The sequence below is a fragment of the Aedes aegypti genome, chromosome 2 (assembly GCF_002204515.2).
Source record: "Aedes aegypti strain LVP_AGWG chromosome 2, AaegL5.0 Primary Assembly, whole genome shotgun sequence".
Classification (NCBI taxonomy): Eukaryota; Metazoa; Arthropoda; class Insecta; order Diptera; family Culicidae; genus Aedes; species Aedes aegypti.
Genome location: NC_035108.1, coordinates 472,839,028 through 472,862,221, shown reverse-complemented (window position 1 = coordinate 472,862,221; position 23,194 = coordinate 472,839,028). Strand labels below are relative to the sequence as shown.

Here is a 23,194-nt window from a genome sequence, read left to right as displayed (position 1 = left end):
TTCAACTAATTACAAATTCCAGTTGTTACTAGGGCGTAGCCAGAGAAACTCCCGATTGTTGAAGGATGGGTCAATGTTGTTCAACAGACCATGCTAAGTTTGGAAACTCCATTGATTAGTTGATAGGAAGCAGTCAAACCTTATTGAATCGTATATGAGTTGACACCTACCATGTATCGTAGGTGCTCAACATTAACATAATGTCGAAAATTCAACTCTGAGGCTATAGAAAAGCATTTGAATTGCTTCAACATAAGCATTTAGTTCATATTCTAAACATTTTAAATTTAAAAAAAAAATCGATTTTTGTGTGTTGATAAAAACGGAATAATTTGTTGACGAAATCGGAACGTGACAAAATCGGAGCGTGACAAAATCTGAAGGTGATAAAAACGGAACATACCTGTACTTGGTAATTCTAAATTTATTTCTGGGGCTCTCCTGGGTCAAATCTGGTCAAAAATTGATCAACTTCCACTTAATCACTGAACATTCCAAAAATGTCATCACAAATGCAGTCGATAATCAGAGTCAGGTTCTGGATGCGCTGGGTTGCAATAAAACAGTATTTTTTGGGGCCATTAATCCGAGCGCGAAAGCTCGCTCCGTCGTAACTAAGGCGGTCAAAGTTGCACAGAACAGACAGAAGTCACTTTTTGAATAAATTTAGAACATTAGTGCTTTCCTGTATGTCTCTTGATAAAGGTGTGTATCAAACTTCATTCTCTTCTTCTTGACATTACGTCTCTACGGGATTAGTTTTCCATCCTTTGAAAATAGAGAATTAAAGACTTGCATTGAAATAATGACCAACTCTTGTGAAAAACACTTGTTACCACTAGCTCTGACGGATTAATTCTTGAAGGATATCTTAAAAAATCCTTTCAAGAACTCTTTGAAAGAATCTATGATTTTTTTCCGGTGGTGCCTGCGGAGGGATTGCTAGACAAATCACTTAAGAATTCATTCAGGGAAGGAAGGAATCTCTAGAAGAATGGCTACACTTGTCAACTCATTTTTTTTTTTTCAATCTAAAAACCCATGAAAATGCATGTCTTCCAAACTGGCACCACTGCTAAAGTACGACAAACAAACCAGATCTGCTGTGCGTGAGAGTCGTCAGCGCGATTTTTGCGCTTAAGGATCGACAAACAAACGAAAAAAACAGTAGGCGGCAAGAGTCGCACTAGTGGAGCGCCAAGAGGTTATAGAAAATAAAGTGGAATTAATTAAGGAATATAATTAAATACAAATAAAAGGTGAATGAAAGAGGAAAACGGAATGAGGTAATAATTTATAACAATACCCCGACTCCGAGTAAATAAGTCAAGTCAAGACGGGTTTTGCAAAGACTCGGTTCGTGATATACGATACATATTTTTTCTTCTGAGGTTATTGCTCAACAATTTTTCGCCATTTATCAGCTTCTTTCTGCTTTTAAGACGAAGTGGCACTCTTTGCTTAAATGTCCACGTTTTTTGAACGTAGACGAATATTTAGACGGTTGTGACCACCGCTCGATAAATTTAGTTTAATTGTTCCTATTAATCAGAATATTTTTATTTTCAAGGGGACACCTCTCGTGATTTACGCTTTGTTTTTAACCACCACTGGCGGATGTTGCGGATGCGAACGTATTATAATTCAACAACTGGTTCGCATTTTGGGCGGAATGCATAAAAAACGCGGTCGTAAACCCGCCATAGTAAAATTACGGCATCACTCTGTTGTTTAAAAGTGAAACCAAATGCAGTCACGGAGCGCCGCGATGCAACTGTTTGGATGACGTCATCGTGAAAGTGACAGAAAGCTCGAAGCAGTCTGCGATTTGAGTGAGCACGTTGCTTGGAAACGTAACACAGTAGGCGAATGCAGAAAACGTGCGATTCTCATCTCTTCGTTCGCTGTTGAAATTGTGTTTCCTGTCGAGCGAAAGGTGCCTGACTGAGATGAATGACAAAAAATGTTATTAAAATTGAAATTCATAGTGAATGCCCCCACAAATAAGTGAGTAATGTGCATGACTCTTCTGCCAGCTAATTACCGTCCATTAGCGCCGTTGTGCGCGCGGCCGGTGTGATTGGCACTGGCGAATGTCAGCTTTTTAGTGGATGTGATGGATGTGATGATGGTGCTTCTGTGCTGCCATGATGAAGCCATTATACAACTTTCGGCCCGGTGAGCAAACGATGACGAAGCGTCGCGTCGTTTGGAAATACGCGTGGACAGCGGTTTAATTTGGGTTCACTATTTGGATTTAGTAGTTGCTTTTAAGCTAAGTAGGCTGTGAGTTGAAATACAGTCAATTTTCCGCGAGGCGGTGTTTCTTGTTTGAAATGTACTACGATTTCTAGGTTACTATGATCATACTTTATTCAAATGGTTTCTACTGTTTGAATACTTTATTGTTTCCCATTGAGGTTTGACTGTAACGCCAAGTTACTCAATGAGTACGCACTTCAATTATTGCTTTCATTGTTCGAACGATTTTTCAGCATCCACCAGGTCCATTTTATACAGATTTGAAAACTGCTGTTTTTAACCGAATGAAACTCAATCTCTGGATTACATTAGCGTAGATCTAGTTGAGGTCAATGCTTAAGAAAACCTTAAAAAGACATCTCGATGCCCTTTGCAGGGATGGTAGCGACTGAGTGTCTTAGAAATAGAAACTTTAGAGACCTCATGTTTGACACACAGGAACAAATAAAAAACAGGAATACAAGAATACAAAAAGCATCCTAACAGAAACCAGTAGATTGAATTTTTGAAAAGATTTTTCATATGATCCGACCAGACGCTTATCTAAATATTGATATTTCTAACAGCTTTTGGGAAATTCTCGCGACATTACGACAAGAATTGCTGTTCGTCGAGACCAAGACACTAAAAAAAACTGCCACCAGCCCTGCTTTTGCAATGCGTGAACATGCGCATATTTTGTCCAAACTCCGTGCTAGCTCACAATGTATTTGAATGTTTCGATCAAGAAACTAGTAATTATCTTAATGTCAATCTAAAGCGAACGGTTATTGTACAGCTTTGCAAGGTTGCACAAGCTGAGGCCGACAAACTTCAAATGGCAACCTCCGAAGACCATCATCTGGCCTACTGCCACTATTAGTGCTCCCCAGCAACAGTAGCCTGTCGGCATTTCACAATGCGGCTATCATGGCAAGTATTGGTTTATATTTTCCACCCCATGCGAGTGTTTTTATCGCCTCCATTAGACGTATGAATTTTATGACCAGGTCACTCATCGCAGCAGGTGCAACTCTCATCAACAAATGGCGAAAATATCATCGCCTACTCGATCGAAAGCCGCGCGTTCGCTGGAGGTGGTGAGATCACCCAGGCTACTGAGTTTTCCAAACAGCCCGTGAAAAGTGCAATCTGAAACCAGATGAATCGCACGAAGCAAAGCGAAATTCCTCCGGCAAATTACCCACCTCCGACGGAAAGTAGATTGAAATCTCCCATGCACCCTCTGGTTGGTAGGTACCTAGGTATCGATTGGAGGCTGGAGATTTCGTTTTGGGAGCTGCTTGCTCACTTTTCGTCGTCGTCGATCAAGATCAGTTTCGTTTTCTGTCTTGTTGCCTACCTTTTGCTTCCTTCATTTATCCACCGTATCTCTGCGGCCTGCTGAGCTCTTCGCGGGTTTCCCTGACTTAGAAGTACGCAACACACGAAGAGCCTATGTACACTAGGGCGGTCCAAATCAATCTTCCTTATCGTCCATAGAAAATTAATGATGGAAATAGAATTCTGTCGATTTTCATCCATTTTGGTAAAGATTTAATATAGTATTTCATGCATATCTCTTCACCATTCCGTCGAATTGAATTGCTGTCTCCAGCGAAAGGAAATAAAGATGTGGTAGACTGAATTTCCATACATTTTTTGTAATTTGAATTGCCCTAATGTACACCTTAGTTCGCTCATTTCTTTCGGTTTCGTACGCAGACAGAAAGACGACCGATGAGTCGAGGAAGATCCAACCATCCGACAAAAAGGGAAAACGAACATATGGCAAGAGGGGGGAAAGGGAAACAATTTGATTAATTTAAGCACAGTTATCGTAATTTATTATCACATCATACCACCTGCCGGGCTTTGTGCCAATAGGCCCATAGATGGATTGCAGGGCGGAAACAGAAAAGGAGGGATATAGGAAGCAGAAGAGCACGAAATCGAAAAGCGTACGAATTGAGTTGGAGCGCGAACGTAGTCGGGAATTCGAGTTTTCGTCTTTTTTTTTCTGATGCAATAACAGTTTTCTCCGAAATTGATGTTTTGTTGGAAAAATTAGAATATGAAATTCAGTCCATTTACTCAAATCTTATGTTTTGATTCTCCTTATGAGATTCATTGTTGATACCAATTAAGTCAGTTCGTTGAAGTATCTTACAAGATCAATTGTTTCCCTGGATATCATCATGTATCAATAACTAGAAGGTTTTACAGTTGTAGCCTGCCAGCCAAATTGTTTCTAAGAAAGTAATTCATTGAATTCAGCTCTGTTTGAACAAATTAAGACTGCTGAATCGATTCTCTGTAAATTTTCAATCTTTTCAATCGTTAGCATAGTAGGCGTCGTACAAGTCCTGAGCTCTGCTTCCTTTGTAAGATTCTATCCATATCCTGTGGTTGCTTTTGTTTTCGAGATATCTTAAGGCTAAGTAGCCTGTAATTTATATTGATAACTATGACGACCTATTCAGCTGGCAATTTCATAGTAAAACGAAGGTTTCGCTGTAATAACTGATGGAAAACTCCCATCTAGACAAATAAAAGGTAGTTCAAACCTGGTCAAACATATAGTACTTGGGACACCCGCTTTTTTAACGGATCAGCAGCCTAACGTGACAACTTCTGACCAGGTTTGACAGGAACTCCTCTGCGATGCAAAAATGAGGCGATTTCGGTGTTTTTCTGAGGAGCCTGAACTCAAAATAAAAAACACGGATTATCAAACGATTCGAGTGTGAGTATATCGAAATGCGAGGTGCTCCGGTGCTCTTGCTCTCTTACTGCGATGCTCATCCTTACTCACATTTCAAAAGAACTCTTGAGTGACCCGTCCGAACAAAACAGGCCTCGTGGAGATGTGATGGCACTCTTTTTTGATCGAATATCCCTCCGTCGTGTTTTGTGTCGCATGTTCCTCGCTCATTTTTCGTTGTCTCTCTGCCTTTTTTGGTTCCCTCACAAAGTGGCAAAGACAACACGCTACGCTAGAGCATGCTACTGAACTCTGGAGATGTTGAAGACTATTATCAAACCTGCTTCTGACTTACACTGTTTCGTATAAACTGTAATTTTAGAAGACAATAATATCGATATCATCAGAAAGATGACGCTTCAACTTCCGAATGATGTTTGAAAACGAATTGGCCATGGAAGTTTGAAACACATTGCAAGTTTTGTAATGGTTTTAAGGTGACACAAGCCGGAATCCAAACATGGATGGCGCAATGGCCGAGTTGTGCCCTTACTCAAGATTCAAAATGCACTAATCTACTGGAATATTGAACGTACAGAGTAGATCTTCTTATTTTAAACTATAAACAGTTAGCTGAACCCCAAATCTTCACAATGTTTAACGTGTAATCTATCACATAATTCCCAAATTTTATGATTGTTGAATGACATTTGAACTTGCTAGAATCAGGTTGCTCACAGCAGTGCCGATAACTACATTTGAAAAGGTGTTTAACTGAGCTGATTTCTAAATTAGTTTATGAATTAACTCACAGTGGACCTGTAAAATTGCTACGGCGTACAGTTTGGCATGGAATGCCTGAATGAAGTAGTTACTTTTAGCTTTCAGAAACTTTCTCGAATTTCTCGTGCATGTGGTTCCGACCTTATTGAGAGATCTCCTAGGATACTTATAAGATATTCGTATAAAATTTCCAGAGAACTCTACCAATAATTCTTAAAAAGTGTTTTGCAAGTTTTGTTTTGTTGCATTTTGTAAAGTTTCTTGCAGTCACCCTTTTTTGGGGTTTTTGGAAGCACCTAAAAGAAAATTCCTGATAAAAAGCTCCCGAAGCTTCCTTCTTTTAATGGCTCAACGGCCCATAAGCCGAATGAGTCACTCATCAGCTCGAATCAGGGCTACTTGTACAGTTATTGGGTATCCCACGTTTCCTAGATACGAATCCTCGCAAAAATTCTGAATTGATTAAACAAATTTAATGGTAAGTTTCTCAGAGTAGCTCTTCACAGCTTAAAATATGTTGTAAATTTCAGTTTATATTCATGCAAGCTTCTAGATGAGGGAGGTTTCAAAAGCGTCTGTAGGATTATTTTCTGAACGTCTAGTAGGTGTTAAAGACCTTTTGGCAATTCAAAATTAATGGTTTAAGAAAGAAGCTTTGACTGTATCTATAGTTTTTTTTTAGCGTAACATGAAATATGCTTACATAATCCAAAAATTGGTATTCTTAAAACACATTTCGCATTTGGGAAATTTCGCATAAGAACGTTTGGCATGATGGGAATTATATGCCTTCTTTAATATGCTAACTGTTCATATATGAAGCTGCTTTATGCGAAACGTCCATTACGCCAAACGCCTCGCCTCCTCCCTTCTTATGCGAAATGGGTAACCCTTCAAAGAATGGTTGCTGAAATGCTGCGTGTTTACTGCAATGGCAATTTGGACTACATTTTCTTTAGCAATATCGTCACAAATCACTAAAATTAATTGTTTTAGTAACATTAAGCATTACAGTGGGATTTGGCGTGCTCAATCTTTATCACCAACAATTTTTAGCGGAATACCGTGGATTTCTAGTGGTATTTTGAGTATATCTGGTGATATCTTAGAAGTCCTCAAAATTCCTCGAGCTCATGCGCAGATGTCAATTCTTATCTGAATCCAAAGCAAGATTCTGAGAGTTCTTAGCAAGATCCTGGAGATTCCAAGCAAACTTTTTCAGTATACTAGCGGGTCCCTTAACGACCACCTGAAGATACCTACCGGGCTCTTGAGGTATCATAGCGAGATCTCGTGAATTTCCGTTGATTTCAAAAATATGGTTGATTTACAGTATGACCCATAAAAAAATGCGAAAATCGTCATACCATATTTTATGGTAGTTTTTACATTGAAAATGTGAATGAAACATAAATATTATTCATTACTTGTATTGTTAAATCTATTCAGACTCCGTTTTTCGCTTTGAACATGATTTTTACCTGTTACTTTCACCTTACCAGAGAGGAATTGGAAGCATACCTTCAAATTTTATCATGCGGACGTCGAGTTCAATATCTGTGTGATGAAAGCTTCTAAAACATCAACGATGGCGTGAGATTCTTCACAGGTCTTGTCTCCAGCATACGTCCATATCAAATGATAAAATTAGTTCAAACCTGGGTAATTGGAGACTTAAACATATTTTCGAAAAAACGGCTCATTTTGGAGAGCTCTGATTGAACCTTCATATAAGTGTGATAAGCGGCTCCGTTTTGCTCAAAACCTATGAGCTAGTATTGATATAAGTTGTCTCTAACCGAGACAATCGAATTTCATCCTCAAAAATCTGTTATAGGCCTCCGTATTTATTTTTTATTCAACCTTTACAAAAAAATGAAGGCATATCAAACCTATAAGACGCAAATGCCTTCAAACAATGACCCTGGCAAAATATTTTATTTTAAACACGTTCTCTAAGTACTCCTCCATCATTTGATACCAAACAAACTAAAATTTTCAACAATAAAGTGTGATTTTTGAAGGTGCAAAGTTTATCACCAGAGTATATGACAATCAGACGCTGTTTCTAGCGTTGGGCGGACAAAACCTTTGAACTTATTTGCTTTGTTACATTATTTAGGACAGTAAGAAAAATATGACAAAAATTGTCCTGGATAGCGAAGTTGTGTCAGAATATACTACAATAAACAGAAATTACATTCACTATCAACAACAATGAAAATAACGCTCGTGGATGCTATAATCAAGTTCAAACAATTTTCGCATTTTTTTATGGGTCATACTGTATAAGTGAAAATTTAATTTATAACATACAAGCTCAACTTCAAAAATACAGTTAACTAAAGAAGCTTATTTTTATATTGTACGAAATTAAGGGATACAGTTATGGATCATGTTGAGCATCACTGTCCTATACTATTTTGTATTTATTTATCTTTGAATTCAACACAACACCCATTTTTTAGTTTTTGGTTTAAGATATATTACCCAGAAAAGGTATCCGTCTCTATCAGACAGGATCAGGATTAGAAGTGTCTCAGCGGATTTCAAACCAGACATCGATCGATTTTATTTAGATGTTTTGCATATTTCTGACGAAATATTGGAAAACTTTTTGTGACATCATTGGCATTAGTCTATACGAGAATTATTGCAACATGTTTTGCGGATTCAGGTGCGACGAATGGCATAACAGCAGCAATCCTCAAATTAGAATCCAAGAAGTTCTTCCTAAGGTCATAACGCTATGACTCCAATGCTGTCCAACAGCCTGTACACATCCATTACGGTTAATCAAGAGTCGTAAAACAATTGCCATAAACGAATAACGTTTGCTTCGATGTAGCTTTTAGCAAAAATTAACACAAAAGTACATCTATCTTCGCAGGCCATTTCCATCACACTTCTTGGAACCGCTGCTGGAATGAATGGACGGTGCGTCATGTTTGTGACACAAACTTCACACTCGTTAAGTGTGATGACATAAATTTTGAACTAGATTGTCGGGTTTTTTTTTTGCAATATGAACGAACCAGAACGAATCTCCTAAGAAGGTGTGTGTGGTGACACTGGGTGATGTGGGAGTAAGAATACCGCGGCACGATCTGCGCAATGATTTACGATCGACTTAACCCTGCTGCTGTTGCAAATGAATCGTGCTCTTCGATGAACTATTTCGCGCGCGATCCAAGTAGGCGCGGGACTGGAGCAGAAATAAATCGGCCGACTTAGATTTCGTTTTGTTCTTCCCATCCATTTGGCTGCGCTCGTGCTTGATTAAAAATTCAAACATCAAAGCTCATATTACTGCGGTACAGTCCGAGACAACAATTTGATGTTTATAGATGAGATTTTTTTTTCCGTTCGGATTTTGCCGTGTGTCGCCGAGAAGAAGAATGAATGATGATGGAGATCTTTTGTTTAACAAAAGCCATTCAGATGAAGAATTTGCTCCCACGACCAATCCGCCATCGGCAAACAAAGCACTCGTCGACTTCGTCTCTTCGTTGCCGGGAGATGGTGATGGCACAGCTTTACCTCCGACTGATTTCAGAGATAGCGTTGAGAAGTAGAGGGCGACCAGCACACGTACTTATACCAAAACCTACTAGGTATACCCATAGAGATCTAGAAATCACGTTTCTAGCTCAGTCAGCGTCGGTCGGTGAGAAAGAAACGAGGAAAAAAAGGGCGCGAACAACGCCCACGGGCTGGGTTTGATGAAGCGGTGACAACATCCTCGTTTTGATGCAATTTTCTGAAAGTTGTCGGTACTTGTTGGGTACTCTGCGGTGGAAAACTACACAGATGTTTAGCTTCGGGCGATGCCCAACCGGAACATGAGAATCTAATTTGCAATTGGTTTAAGGGTTTCAAGAGTGTATCTATATGTGATATGGTTAAATGTGTAATACCACATCGCAGTTTTGGGTCAATTAGTGTCAAATCTAACATATTAAAATCAAAACCAACAATATAGAAAACATACAATTTTAATCTAAAAGCACAAATCGTTCCGTTTTAAATTGGAACATCTAGAATCTAGAATTTTTACCCCAATCAATGAACATCGCAAAATTTGCGTCACATATTTCAGAACATAATTGTAGAATTAGTACCGGGAACAAGGGTAAACAGTTCTATTATAAACATTATAAACAGTAGGAAAAGGAATTAGAAATGGATCAATTAATACTTCTTGACAGCGCTTTTCAAAAAGTTTACAGCAATATAAAAAGTGATATTTTCATGTCTTGATGTCGTAAGTGTTTTATACTTGTTTATTTTTGTGTCAAGCCTAATGATGAAATTTTCTGAATTACTTACGTTTAGAAGTGATCCATAAGTTAGATTAACAATACTTCCTGGTCCATATTATGGATCACTTGTTAGAGTTACTGGTATTCAGAATTTGGAGTACTGAATCAGAACAGTTTTTGCAGAAAGATGTAATATTACACGTTAATTTCGGTTCCGCCAATTTTCAATACGCCCGGTGAAAAATTAAATCGCCTGATGGTGCTATTTCAATTGCAATTTGTTTTTGCAAAAGTTTCGTAAAATGGTAAAAGTGTTTTATTTTTGCGAAATTTGAATTCATAGATGGCTTGTGGCGTTCAACGTGTTAGATTTTACATGACTCCGCTGGCGGTACCTGGATCGATTTTTCGTTACTGAAAACTGATTCTGATATATTGTAAAAAAGTAAGAAAACCTCATTCGATTACGATCTTCTACAATGCAAAGTTAAATAATATTTACAACCAAAAGGAAATGCCCAGGTTTGCTTTATCGACGCCGCACCCATTCCGTTAACACTTCAGTCGTTGCGCTGTTGTATTTTGAACAACCCTATTGAAAAAACCTCGTTTTTCGTTCACAACAGCAGGAATGTTAATTAAAATACGGGATCATCCAGATGAAGCGGGTCATTTTTCAACTAAATGATTAAAACTTTGCAGAGACTGCGACTTTATTTGGCGTTAGGACAAACAAATAGCTTTGGGGAGTTCGTTCCAATTAAACTGCTTATTTTCAATGCAATAGGAGCTATTTGTGTATCATAGGGTTGGGTAAATTTATCTTCTCGTTTCAGAGAGCGAGTAATGGCGCTTAAACCAAAGCTCATAAGCTAGGACATAAGGTGGAAACACCTGTGCCCCATCCTTGGAAAACAAGCGAACATGGAGTGACATTAACTTTCTTAGCTACGTCACTCCCAACGTTGATAAAAACACTTCATTGACGCTTGTATCCAATCACAAAACATACACTTGATTTGAATCCGGTCACATTACTAACTTGCTTATAGTGAATCCTAAACCTTTCCCCTTCCCTATGTCCAACACCTTGACATCTATGCGGGTGTTGGTGAGTCGCTGGCCTCTCTTTAAGTGGGTGTCATACCATCATTACAGCATTTGCGACGATGATGACATGATGATCCCATGTGCTTTCGGGTAATCGAGTGCAATTCGTCTTGGAGGGTCGGGGTCTCTCAACGGGCTCCACAGCTTGTAGCTTGAAGCGCCCATCTAGCGAATAGGGAGTCGTGGGTTCGATCCCCACGGGGCACGTGGTTGCTTTTCGCAGTTTCAATTTCAATTTGTACATTTGACACGTGTTTCGTCATGTACATGTAAACTTCAAAACGTTAAAACCTTATAACAGCAAGTTTCAAGCAAGTTATCAAGCGATTTGGGACCTATTTGAGGTTTTGTCCGACCTTTGTTTTAGTTGTCACAAAAACATCTATGTTTGCATATATTTGAAATAGAAGCTTGAAACGAGCACACCAATTGATAATCCATCGTTGAGAGAGCAGTTGTCAATCACTTTCAATTTGGTCACCAGCACTGCTCAGAAAAAAACGCGAAAACCGAGTTGTGTAATACCAACTCAACATTTGTCAAAAACTCCATTACTTTGAGGTAGAATGTTATACTTAACATTACAACTATACAGCCATTCCATGAAAAACCGATCTAGTGGGTCTCCGAATTCCGTGCAAATTTGCTATTTTGTTCCTTATCCGAAATAAGGATACACGTATTTTTGGATTTTTTGATTAGAGTGACCATTTCCGAAATAGGGTGACCAGAAAAATCGCGATTTTTCAAAAATTTTATTTAAAAAAAAATTATAACTTTTGAACCGTTTGACCGATTTTCAATCTTTTTGGACCTAATGAAGGCTAAAGATTTTGACTTTTCGGGAAAAATATAAAATTTCACAAAAAATGTGTTTTTTACATGAAAAAAACTCAATAGTTTCCGTTTTTTCCGTGTTTTGAAGGCCTCGGGACCAAAGGGGCTATTGCTGCTCTCATTTTTTCTTAAAAGTTCGGAAAATTTTACGAAAACTGTCAAATTTTCAGCGATGCATGTTTTTTAGTTTTTGAGATATATATTTTTGAAAATAAAAAATCAGTCATTTTTCATCGGCACACACTGTAGATCTCAGCGCATTAGATTTGTAATGTTTAAAAAAAATCATAACTTTTGAACAGCTCAACCGATTTCCAATCTTTTTTTATGGAATGAAAGCTTAAGGTCTCAACTTTTCAGAAAAAATAGAAAAAGATAAAAAACTTTGAAAAAAAAATTTCACATTAAAATATATGAAAATTTCTAAAAAAAAACTAGAAATTTTTATATTTTTTCGCGTTTTAACACATTTTTATCAGATTTTTCAATTATGTCTGAATAGTTGAAATTTTAAGCTTTCATTCCATACAAAAAGATTGGAAATCGGTTAAGCTGTTCAAAAGTTATATTTTTTTTTTAAACATTACAAATCTAATGCGCTGAGACCTACAGTGTGTGCCGATGAAAAATGACTGATTTTTTATTTTCAAAAAATTATATCTCAAAAACTAAAAAACATACATCGCTGAAAATTTGACAGCAGACGTAAAATTTTCTGAACTTTCAAGAAAAAATGAGAACAGCAATAGCCCCTTTGGTCCCGAGGCCTTCAAAACACAAAAAAAACGGAAACTATTGAGTTTTTTTTTATGTAAAAAACACACTTTTTGTGAAATTTTATATTTTTCCTGGAAAGTCAAAATCTCTAGCCTTCATTTCGTCCAATAAGATTGAAAATCGGTCGAAGGGTTCAAAAGTTATAATTTTTTTTAAAAATAAATTTTTTGCAAAATCGCAATTTTTCTAATCAAAAAATCCAAAAATACGTGTATACTTATTTCGGATAAGGAACAAAATAGCAAATTTTCACGGAATTCGGAGACCCACTAGATTGGTTTCTCATGGAATGGCTATATAAGACAATTAGTATGATTCGACAAAAATATGTCTCACATTTACGCCTATACGTAGCGGGAAAAAAAACTGGTTTTAACGCCAAAGTGATCCATATCCGTTTGTAATATGTAGCTGTGTAGGCATGGTATATGTGACGATTGTTGGTCTGATAATTAAGATTGCTTAAAAAAAAACTACTAATTGAATTTTAACACTTCACTTTACTTTTGCAAAAGAAAAAAAAATACTAAACAACACTAATGAGGCGATCAAATACATTTAAACTCTAGAGAAAAAAAAGAGTTTAAAGGTATTTGCTCGCCTTGCTAGTGATTCTTAGTTTTTATTTTGCAAAAGTGAAGGGATGTATTAGTAGATTTTTCTTAAGTAAACATACAAATTGTGTTTCTGATACTTAGTCATATTTAAAGGCTGGTAAGGACTGAGTGTCTTGAAAACAGGAACTTTAGTGATCTGATACCTGAAAAAAGAGACCAAACAGGAACCAAAAATGATCTTAGCAAACAAAAATAAACCAAACAGGAATCAGAAGACAAACATTTCTATTAGCATTTCTTCGAGAATTCGAGCAGGCAAGAACATTTCTAAGAGTTATTTTCCATATTTCGCTTAACATGACATTACTGCTCATATATTCGTCTAAAAATTTCTTCAGGTTAGTTCAAATTTTTAGGTTTTTGTGTTTGTATGATTTTATTTTTTTTATTTGTGAAAATTCACGTTTTTAGATATAAAATTCAGATGTGTACATTAAAGCGAGAGATTCAAAGAAAGATTTAATCCGGAGTCAATTTAGTGATGCTTTTACGGATTTCCTGAAATATTCATCCAAGAATGTCGAAAAAAAATCAGGAATTTCTCCAAATAGTTTGTCAAAAAAAAATTCAAGAAAGCCCTAAGTCCCATGGACGGGAAACGTGCCTCTGGAGTCGTTCTAAATCTAAATTAGTCAATGAATTCACTGAATTCCAAATGAATCTTCATCTATGAATCCAACAATTTCTTCAGAGAGGTTTCTACTGATTTCTTAGGATTACTATCAAAATTGATGTTCTGAATATCCTTAAGATATAGACGTGTAAGCGAATTCCGGCGTATATTTTCTACGCAGAAAAGAAAATTTTCTTGCTGGTGAGTAATGGCAGAAAATTTCTTCTCTTCGGAAAAATTGTTCGCCGGAATTGACCAACAGAAATTCATCTTCAGGGATAACTCTAGAGATTTCTCCTAAGGTTCCATCAGGAAACCCCCCCCAGAGACTTTTTGGGAAATTACCCAAGGAATTTATTCACAAATTCTTACAGGGATGTTCCAAGGGATCTCCAAGATTTTCTTTCCAAAATCCAAGGGCCCTTGCAAAAGAACTTCTAAGTTAATCTCTGATGGGACTTCTGAAGAATTTTGCTGATGAACTCCTGCAATGCTCTCTAAAAGAACTCCTGGACTCTCCAAGAAGTCTTGGATAATTTGTTGGAAACATCGAAACGAAAGTTTGATTAATTATGGAGATTCGAGATACCGTAAAACGGGGTAACTTTGATAGTTTTTTCGAAGGAAACTTGAATATTTTTGCATGTTGTTTCAAAGATTTACAATTTATATTTTTAAAACAAGTACTGGCATCCTAGCTATCGATTACAGTCGATAAATTGGCAAAAGATTTATTTTGATTGGATATATAATTTTTCATATAATCGAAAGTTGGTTTTCTGTTTTGGGGTAACTTTGATAATGGAGTATGATTCGAACAAAATTGAATGAATAACGAACATTTGTAGGGCATTGCATACCTCTAGGCGTTTAACGTTATATGGAAATTTCTGACTTAGATTACAAAAATGGTCCCAGTTTGTGAAAATGCTTTTCGCTAAGAGATTTGAGACCGTATTCAAGTTCTATGATAACTAGGCTATCAAAGATAAGTGGCCAACTATTCAAAACTACATCAAATAGTGATCGTAGAACAGATTGTTTGTAAGCGTTTCGAAAATGCTAAAATTGTGTAAATTTTTTTAATTCGTATAAAAAGCCTAAAATGTTCTTGATTCATATGAAAACCACTCTTACATGAAGTGTCATACTAATATTCTTTAGTTTTGCATTCGTTTTGCTTAACTTATTAACAGAAATTATAATATTTCGTTTTGTATGCGGTGGGTTACGCACTATCAAAGTTACCCGCATTATCAAAGTTACCCCGTTTTACGGTACATGAGCATGAGCATGAGCATTGATGACCGTACAACTCCGTGATTGACCAGAATAATCGAAATTGTTCAGGGAACCAACAGATGTAGCTTGAGAGTAGCATACCATCTACAATGTACATTTTTGAGAACTCTGAAATTAGTAATGTCAATAACGGCGCCGGCCACGTCCTTACGGTCATCGCGGAGAAGAGGAAATGTTAGTGTGACATCCATTGCTACTAAAGACCGAGTATACCTTTGCATCTTCATGATGTCACGGGAAGGAGTTTTGTTAGTGGGAGGGCTTAGACGCTACATGATCAGAATTCACCTTGGTAAATGATGTGATTCATGTAACCTCTGCTTAAAAAGTTATCTATCTTAAACATCAAACTATTCAAAAGTTTGAATCTCGATTTTTTTAAAACATTGATAAGCGCTTATTTCAACATTTTAACTGTCGAACCATCCATAGTTTGTTTAACAAATACATAAAATATACATGTCATGGTACAAATGTGTTATTACAAGCATGAAACGAGCTCACCAGTTGGTAATCTATCCTCGACTGAACAGTCACAGTCTCAGCATTAACACGCTTAAGCAGCGCACTCCGGTGGCGCACGAAAAACGAATCGAACGGCTTGGGCCTTCGCAAAGCACTACCCAAGCGATAAAATGCTGTAAAAATCCTAGACAAATTTTCGGAGGAACTTCATGAGGAACCTCTGATTGCATGTATTTGTGAATTTCTGTGAAAATTATCAATATGAATTCCTAGAATAAATCCAGAAGGATTTTTTGAGCAATCTCTGCCTTAATCCGTGGAGATTTATGGAGAAACCCCTTATTGAAATGGTTTAAATTTAAGTACTTTTAATGTTTCCTGGAAAAAAAAATCCCTGGAATAAAACTTTGAAGATGCTTCCCATTCCTCGATAAGATTTTTTGAAAGATCTCCTAGAGTAACAACTAGATCAAACGGTGAAATTAATTGCAAACCCTCTGTAGAAAATACTGGGATAGCACCAGATAAAATTTGCGGAAGTTACAGGAAGTAGTAGCGTTCAACTGCTCAAGGATTTCTCGAAGTAAATTCTGTAGAAATTACTCTAAGCATCACATGAGAAGATGCTGAAGAAGGTTCTGGAAGATCCGATATTTCTTGGCTTTCATCTTGCGGAAGAAAAAAAAACGAATCTTGAAAATTTATTGATTTTAACTTAAATATGAAACGGATATGTAAGAAATCATAGCAGTCATGGCTTTTGTATGCTATCTTTCGCGCCTGATGTAGGAAAGTTACCCAATGAAATCTTAGATGAGCACTGTTTATGATTTTTAATCCATATGAAAATCGATAGCTTGAGGCATCCTAATGGAAAACGATCTTCCACATAATTATAGCTAATAGGTGTATCTGAAAGCACCAAAATAACCCTCAATGTTTCATAGGCCAAATTTATCCAAACCTTATTAACTGGTTAACGAGCTGATTCCACTTTTTTCGCTTCACACTACATAGAAGAAAATTACCTTAATTCCCTCGCAAACTACCATCGATTAGGGTTGTCCCCCATATAACGAGCTCGTTGGTTTCGTTTGACTTCAACGCGGCATCAACCGCAAACGAGGGCCATCATTAACGCGCCATCAATGTCAGTTACGCGAGCGAGAATATCGAGGCCATATGATTTCAGGAGATCCACTTATCCACAGTGATTTGAAAAGCGAGCATCAAGTACCCGAAATAAATAGAGCCGAAGCGCGTAACGCAAAAGCCAGTTCCTCCAAAAAATCAGTGCCGTTTCAGAGTAGGTGCGAAAAAATTTCCACTCCCCGGTTCTGAATGGCTTTCCATACGTTGGAAATTGAATATGGAGCAGCGCCACTATGGACCGAACCTGGATCCAAACGGGCCGGCGAGGGGCTACCGGAATGTACCGTTCAGTATTGGCCACATCGTTTCCAATCTACGCGTACCGGCAAACAATAACACGATGATCGTCGTCGTTACAGTTGAGAAATTTATTTACCTACCTTCGATTTCCGCTTTCTTTTTCATTAAACGCAAAGAAAGGGGCAACCGACGAGTTGAGTTGGTTTATTGGAAGTGCGATCGCATCAATATCGCGTAACGCCGGACTCGGGGTCATTTGTTTGACGGCGGAATCTAGGCCTATGTCCAATAAATTAACGCGTTGATGAGGGGAGGATGGGGGGTGAGAGAAGTGAAGCTTGGATATAATCCTCATAAGCCACTTATTGTGAGACTGATTGGACCATCGATCCGCGGCACCTTGAGGCAAAGTAGGCGACTACTGTTGCTAATGTTGTCGTATTGTCTTCGGCAGGTGCGTAGCAGGCGGTTTTTAGCTCTGTTTAATAACACAGCTTGTTAGTATTCGAAGTTATTGCACTGATCGACTTTGGGAAGGGTATCCGTAGATCGGGTAGATTTTATATATTACGATATTATCTGTAAATCTGATTTCAATTTCGCTGGTTGCATTTACGTTACGAGCCTAAATGTTAATAATAATAATGATAGTTTTTGCTAACGATTTGAATGGACGGTATTTTAAGGTTCTGGAGATATTATGAATATCTTAATTTTCATTCAATTCATTACAGTTTTAGAAGAAACGATAGTTATTAGACTTTGAATCTTCATTTTTGAATTTCTCAGAGTGTTCCGGGTTAATGTATACATGCCATGTATAATGAACATATCGACATTGATAAGCATTGATCGAACTTCGAGCCTTTTAGTTGCGATGAAATGTCCAAAAAAAGAAAGTAAATTCTTTGTATAATTGTACCTAACTTTTAATTGCCCTTTGGACAAGATTGCAAACACAAAGTGGAAAAGTACAAGAAACCTCACAATTTCCGGAAACAAATCATGAAACTACCAAAAACATGGAGCAATCTGACAAATGAAAGCACTTCAGATCACTCTGAAGTAAGCAAGGCTAAACGCGTTAGCGGCAGTTCATTTTATGGCTTTTTAAGTGGAGGCCAATTTCAATTCCGATTCCTTCCTTCCTACTCCACATGACACACTCTACTCTCTCTCTATGTCGCTGTGTCTTTCTCAGGGGGATAATCACTCTGATGGGTATTCGGTTTTGCGAACGCTGGGACCGGCTCACATTATATGTAGGAAGGTATGATGAAGGAACGCCATTGGTGGGAGAGACAATGGAGCAACAAATCGCCTCGGTACCCAATTATTTTCTTCCGCCCAATGTCCTCGTCGTGTGACACATACACTCACACACACACGTACCGTCAACTCTCCACAACTCGGCATTGAAAAGACCATAGATTTAGGGAGATATCGAATTAAAGAACACAAAATCAGTACAACTACAATTGAAGACATCATCAAGGTAGCCTCGAAAATCGACTCGAAATGGAATATCGAGTTATGGAGAGTTGACTGTAGCAGGAACAAACAGTGACGACAGCCAAAGCGCACGGTCTGGTCTGGAAACGCTGGAACGACTCGATGTCGCCAATATTTCACCACACCACATCACACTGTACAAAAGCCAAGCAGGCGGGGAAACGAATAACTGCAGCACTTCCTTCGAGATGTTCCCTTTCGTTGTCTTGGCCGGTTGCCGAGCAACGCAATCCGATCCGATCCTCAAGATAATAACATAAAATTTATATTCATATTATTGTATTATGACGCCCAGTTCGTTTCCTCGCATTCAACTGGGAGTACCCATCCAGCGCCCATATATTAAATGACACTTTTACGATGGTTCCATAAGGGACCCTGTCTATGTTCCGTCTACGTAGGCGTTAGTGCCGGTATGTCGGAATGTTCCATTTCAACTGCTGGTGAAAGTAGTTCCAATTCAACTATGCAATCATAATCTAATTCTTAACCATACGCACAAGGAGGTCAACATGTGATTACCACACATGCACATCATTTGAATATTGATTGAATTTCGTGCTCCTCCGCCACCAACCCAACTCTTGTTGTAACCGAGCCATACAGCGATCCAAGTTGGCGGGAGCCAATCAAAGCCTAACCTCAGCAAGCATCGACCGCAAAATTGATGCGGCAATCAAAGATACCCGAGGCAAGACCTTTCCGGGCTTTGCGTCAGTCAGATCAGAATCGCAGTTGGCCTTTGATCTTGGTGCTAGAAAGGGAGCGGAAGAGAGGTGGCGCTCAGTTTGCGGCGTAGCATAATTCTAGTGCTCTCCATGCAACAGCTCCACTACTCTGCTTAGTCAAACAGCTGGCAAGAACTGACATTTAAAACCTGGGTGTGTGCCGAATGCTTCAAGGAAAATGGGTTAAACATTGGCGTGTAGAACTTTGCCTAATGATGCAAAGTGGCAAACCTAGGAGGCACACAATGATGTTATGTCTTAGTAGATCGCACGGTACCTACACTGTCAGGCGCGAGACAAATATGGTGTAAAAAAACGTAAAAAGTCAAACGAATTAACCTTCCAGTAGTGTGCTTCACTGAGCAAAGCTTGCAAATTCTCCGCTTTAGTACTTCTTTTTTTTTTTGAGTCAGCAGCCGGAGTAGAGTAAAAACATTACCACTTTACACCGCTACTCGATTGATGATTGGGTTTTATTTTACGCTGTTTGTTTCCACACTGTATAATTTGCTAATTTAATTACACGAATCGTAAATTTACGTTTGTACTTCGCGGAGTGCAATCCGATGCCGTGCCATTCAATTGGTCGAGTCAGTCTTTCAATGAACTTTTTACGGTGGCATTTGCAGTTTTTCGAGGCGTAATTGAAACGTTGGCGGAAGTGGATTTTCGATAAGGCGTGTTTCTACCTTGGTAACACATGTACCGGAAGGTGCGCTACAAGTCAAGTTCAATTTACGATAAATGTATTGTGATTCAGTCGATACATGACAATCAGTACAATTCACTGCAATTGCTGGTGAAATGTGAAACTGCCATAACGACATTGTGTTATGATTACAGTACATCGAGTAGGCATTGGCTTCACAGCTGTATAACAATTTCCAAATGGAATGCAGCGCGAGTGAGGTTTCAGATTGAGCAGCCTACTATGTCCTTGATTTGTTTACTTTCGGAGCCCATTCTGAAGTTCACCAGACAAAACAAACGGCGAAGTACCTTCGTGGAGACATAAACATCTCATGTGATGCTGGCTCTCGGTCCTACGGTCTGAAGCATAAACAATTAAATCTGTTGAACAGCGTGAAATTCATGTGTTGATTTGTTGACACAGTAGAAATAGTTGAGCTAGGTGGATACGTTTCCCTGTCACGGAACGTTTCAACAATCTAGGTAATCGTGCTTTGCCATTTAGCGAATAACGACTCAGTAAGCCGATGCGATGGTTGAGTCACCCAATCACGCCCTTCCAGTCAGGAGTAAGGAAAAAAATCACTCGAACCAGCATCCAAGCAGGCGAGGCGAGCATCAGTGCACGGCTACTGCGATTGGTAGAAATCGAATCTAAATAGCGGAATAAATAAACTACACATCCAATTGCTCGTCGTCGTAGTCGTAGAATGCAGTCACGATACAGTCCGGTTGACGTGGTTCCGAGAAACCGGTTTCCGCAAATACGTTCGCCCGTAGTTTGCAATGCTCGAACGAATTCGTCAGAAGAGGTTTTATGGCAGGATTGGTCGGAGTAGGACTTGGTCCTCTGGCTGGCACTGTACTGGTATGACTGGTTTTTTCGATGAAACAATAACATTGACTGCTGGGACCGGCCCATGTCGCACGGCTGCTGCTGATGGCAGTAGTGTCCAGTCGGTCCATAAAGAGTCAACGACGACGACGTCGAAGGAAAGAGAAATCATCACCAGATGACGACTCGGGTTGTGGGTGACACAAAAGGCGACGGAGCTTTTGCTTTCAATTGGCAGATCTTGCAAAAGGAAAGGCATGCCTTGAAATGGTTATGGGTTGGATGCCCCTTCGTTGCGGGAGTTAATTTACAGTCGCCTCTCCACATCTCGATATCGAAGGGACCATCGAGATACGGAGAGATCGAGACATAGAACAAATTTTTAATGAACACTAGATTGAAAATCACTCCGTTACCAGGAAAATAATAAACAAGCAGACGTCATCTCGCGTTATGAAATTGTTTTGAACCACTAAAATCTAGTCTAGTCACCTATGATTATGAGTCATATCGACATACGGAGAGAAAATTTAGAACATAAAATCAACAGGAGCACATCGAGATATGGAGATATCGAGATAAGGAGGATATCGAGATATGGAGAGAGGAAATGTATGCAGACTGAAGGGACCGAAGAAATCATCGACATAGGTAGAGATATCGAGATATAGAACATCGAGAAGTGGAGAGTCGACTGTATTTCGACTTGTTGTGTAAGAATCATTCCTTATCCAGGGGTAACCAATGAATATGTTCATATGATTTGCATGTTTAAAATTGTTCAAATAATAAACTAGTAACCTTCAGCTTCTCTCAGAGGTCATCTACTCAAGTACATTACCAGATTAGCTGTTTCGTACATGATACCTTCCTGGTGATTGGGTACTAAAATAAGTGGTGGTAATCACAATTTGAGGGCATTCCTTAGCCAAGTGGTTAGAGTTCACGGCTACAAAGCAAAGGCATGCTGAAGGTGTCTGGGTTCAATTCCCGCTCGGTCCAGGATCTTTTCGTAATGGAAATCTCCTTGACTTCCCTGGGCATAGAGTATCATCGTACCTGCCACATGATATACGAATGCAAAAAAATGGCAACTAAGGCAGAGAAAGCTCTCAGTTAATACCTATGGAAGTACTCATAAGAACCAGGGTTGGGAAAAAATCTGAAATTCATTCTACAGTAGCCAAACAAAGCCAATCGCAGTCAGCGAAACCAGTGAAACTCACGCCTATCGCTGCTGTAGGCAAAGAGCCTTGAAAATTGCAAAACACCCGTTGCTAAGGGCAACCCAGAATTACTGTAGAAAAATGTTCTATTTCCCGCTGCATTTCCCGCATTTAGAGCCTTCAATGACACTCATGATTGAGAAAATTCGTGCACCCAACATAGGCTACTTGATGAGATTCACATTTTTGAACTACTGTACTGGAGAGCCACGTGATTTTCGCGAAATTCAAGCCTACTACTATTACCATTCCCAGCACTGTTCGTAACGGAGTAACTCGATATCATTGAAGAATTTTGTGAAAGGCATCCGATAATATCCTAGGAAAGGCTAACTGATTCTCCGAAGGTTGATTCTTGCATAGTTTTTACGTAGTTGGAAAAACTAGATAACTTGATAACTCAGGTCTTTTCTAGAAAGCCAAAAGTTGATCTTGAGGATCAAAATACAGTAATTACTATCAAATAAAAAATAATGCATCGAATTGATTATTTTTACGGTTTTTTTTTTTTGCTCTCTCGATTTGTTATGTAACATATTTTTGTTGCAGGGTGTCTACTCATTTACAGAAATGATATTCCCTGATATTTCCAAGTTTTCTTTCCAGATTTAAAAAAATAATCTAGGTTTAAGAAATTCTCCAAAATACATAAAAGATTGACGAATAATGATTTATGGACATCCAGCGACGTATCCAATATTTCATATATAGAATATTTCTCTGGAGGGCGTTTTGTATAATATACTAGATAAGAACTTCAGAGAACTCCTGCTTGAAAAAAACAACAAACATGAACCAAGAAACCACGATATGAAAATTTAATTACTCATTTGAACAGACATTTCTCTATGAATTTTTGGAATTCCTCGTGATATTACGAAAACTAGTACTGCTCGTTTTACTGTAAATTTATTTCACACATTATTCCAAAGACCTCTCTAGGAGTTTGTTTTGTGCACGAACTTTTCATACAAGAATCGTTTAGATACCTTCAAGAATTCAATCTGGATTTTTCCAAGTAAAACCATACTTCATTAAAATTACACTACTAAATCTACCACGACTGGTTTTCTTAATGCGAACCATGGTTTCAGCTCAAG

At 38.3% G+C, this 23,194-nt stretch overlaps 1 protein-coding gene across 9 annotated transcripts in view; it reads left to right on the top strand.

Moving 5' to 3' along the window:
* The window catches only part of LOC5567344 (rap1 GTPase-activating protein 1), a 513,675-nt gene that overhangs the window by 420,467 nt on the left and 70,014 nt on the right, over positions 1–23,194 (top strand). The window lies entirely within an intron of this gene.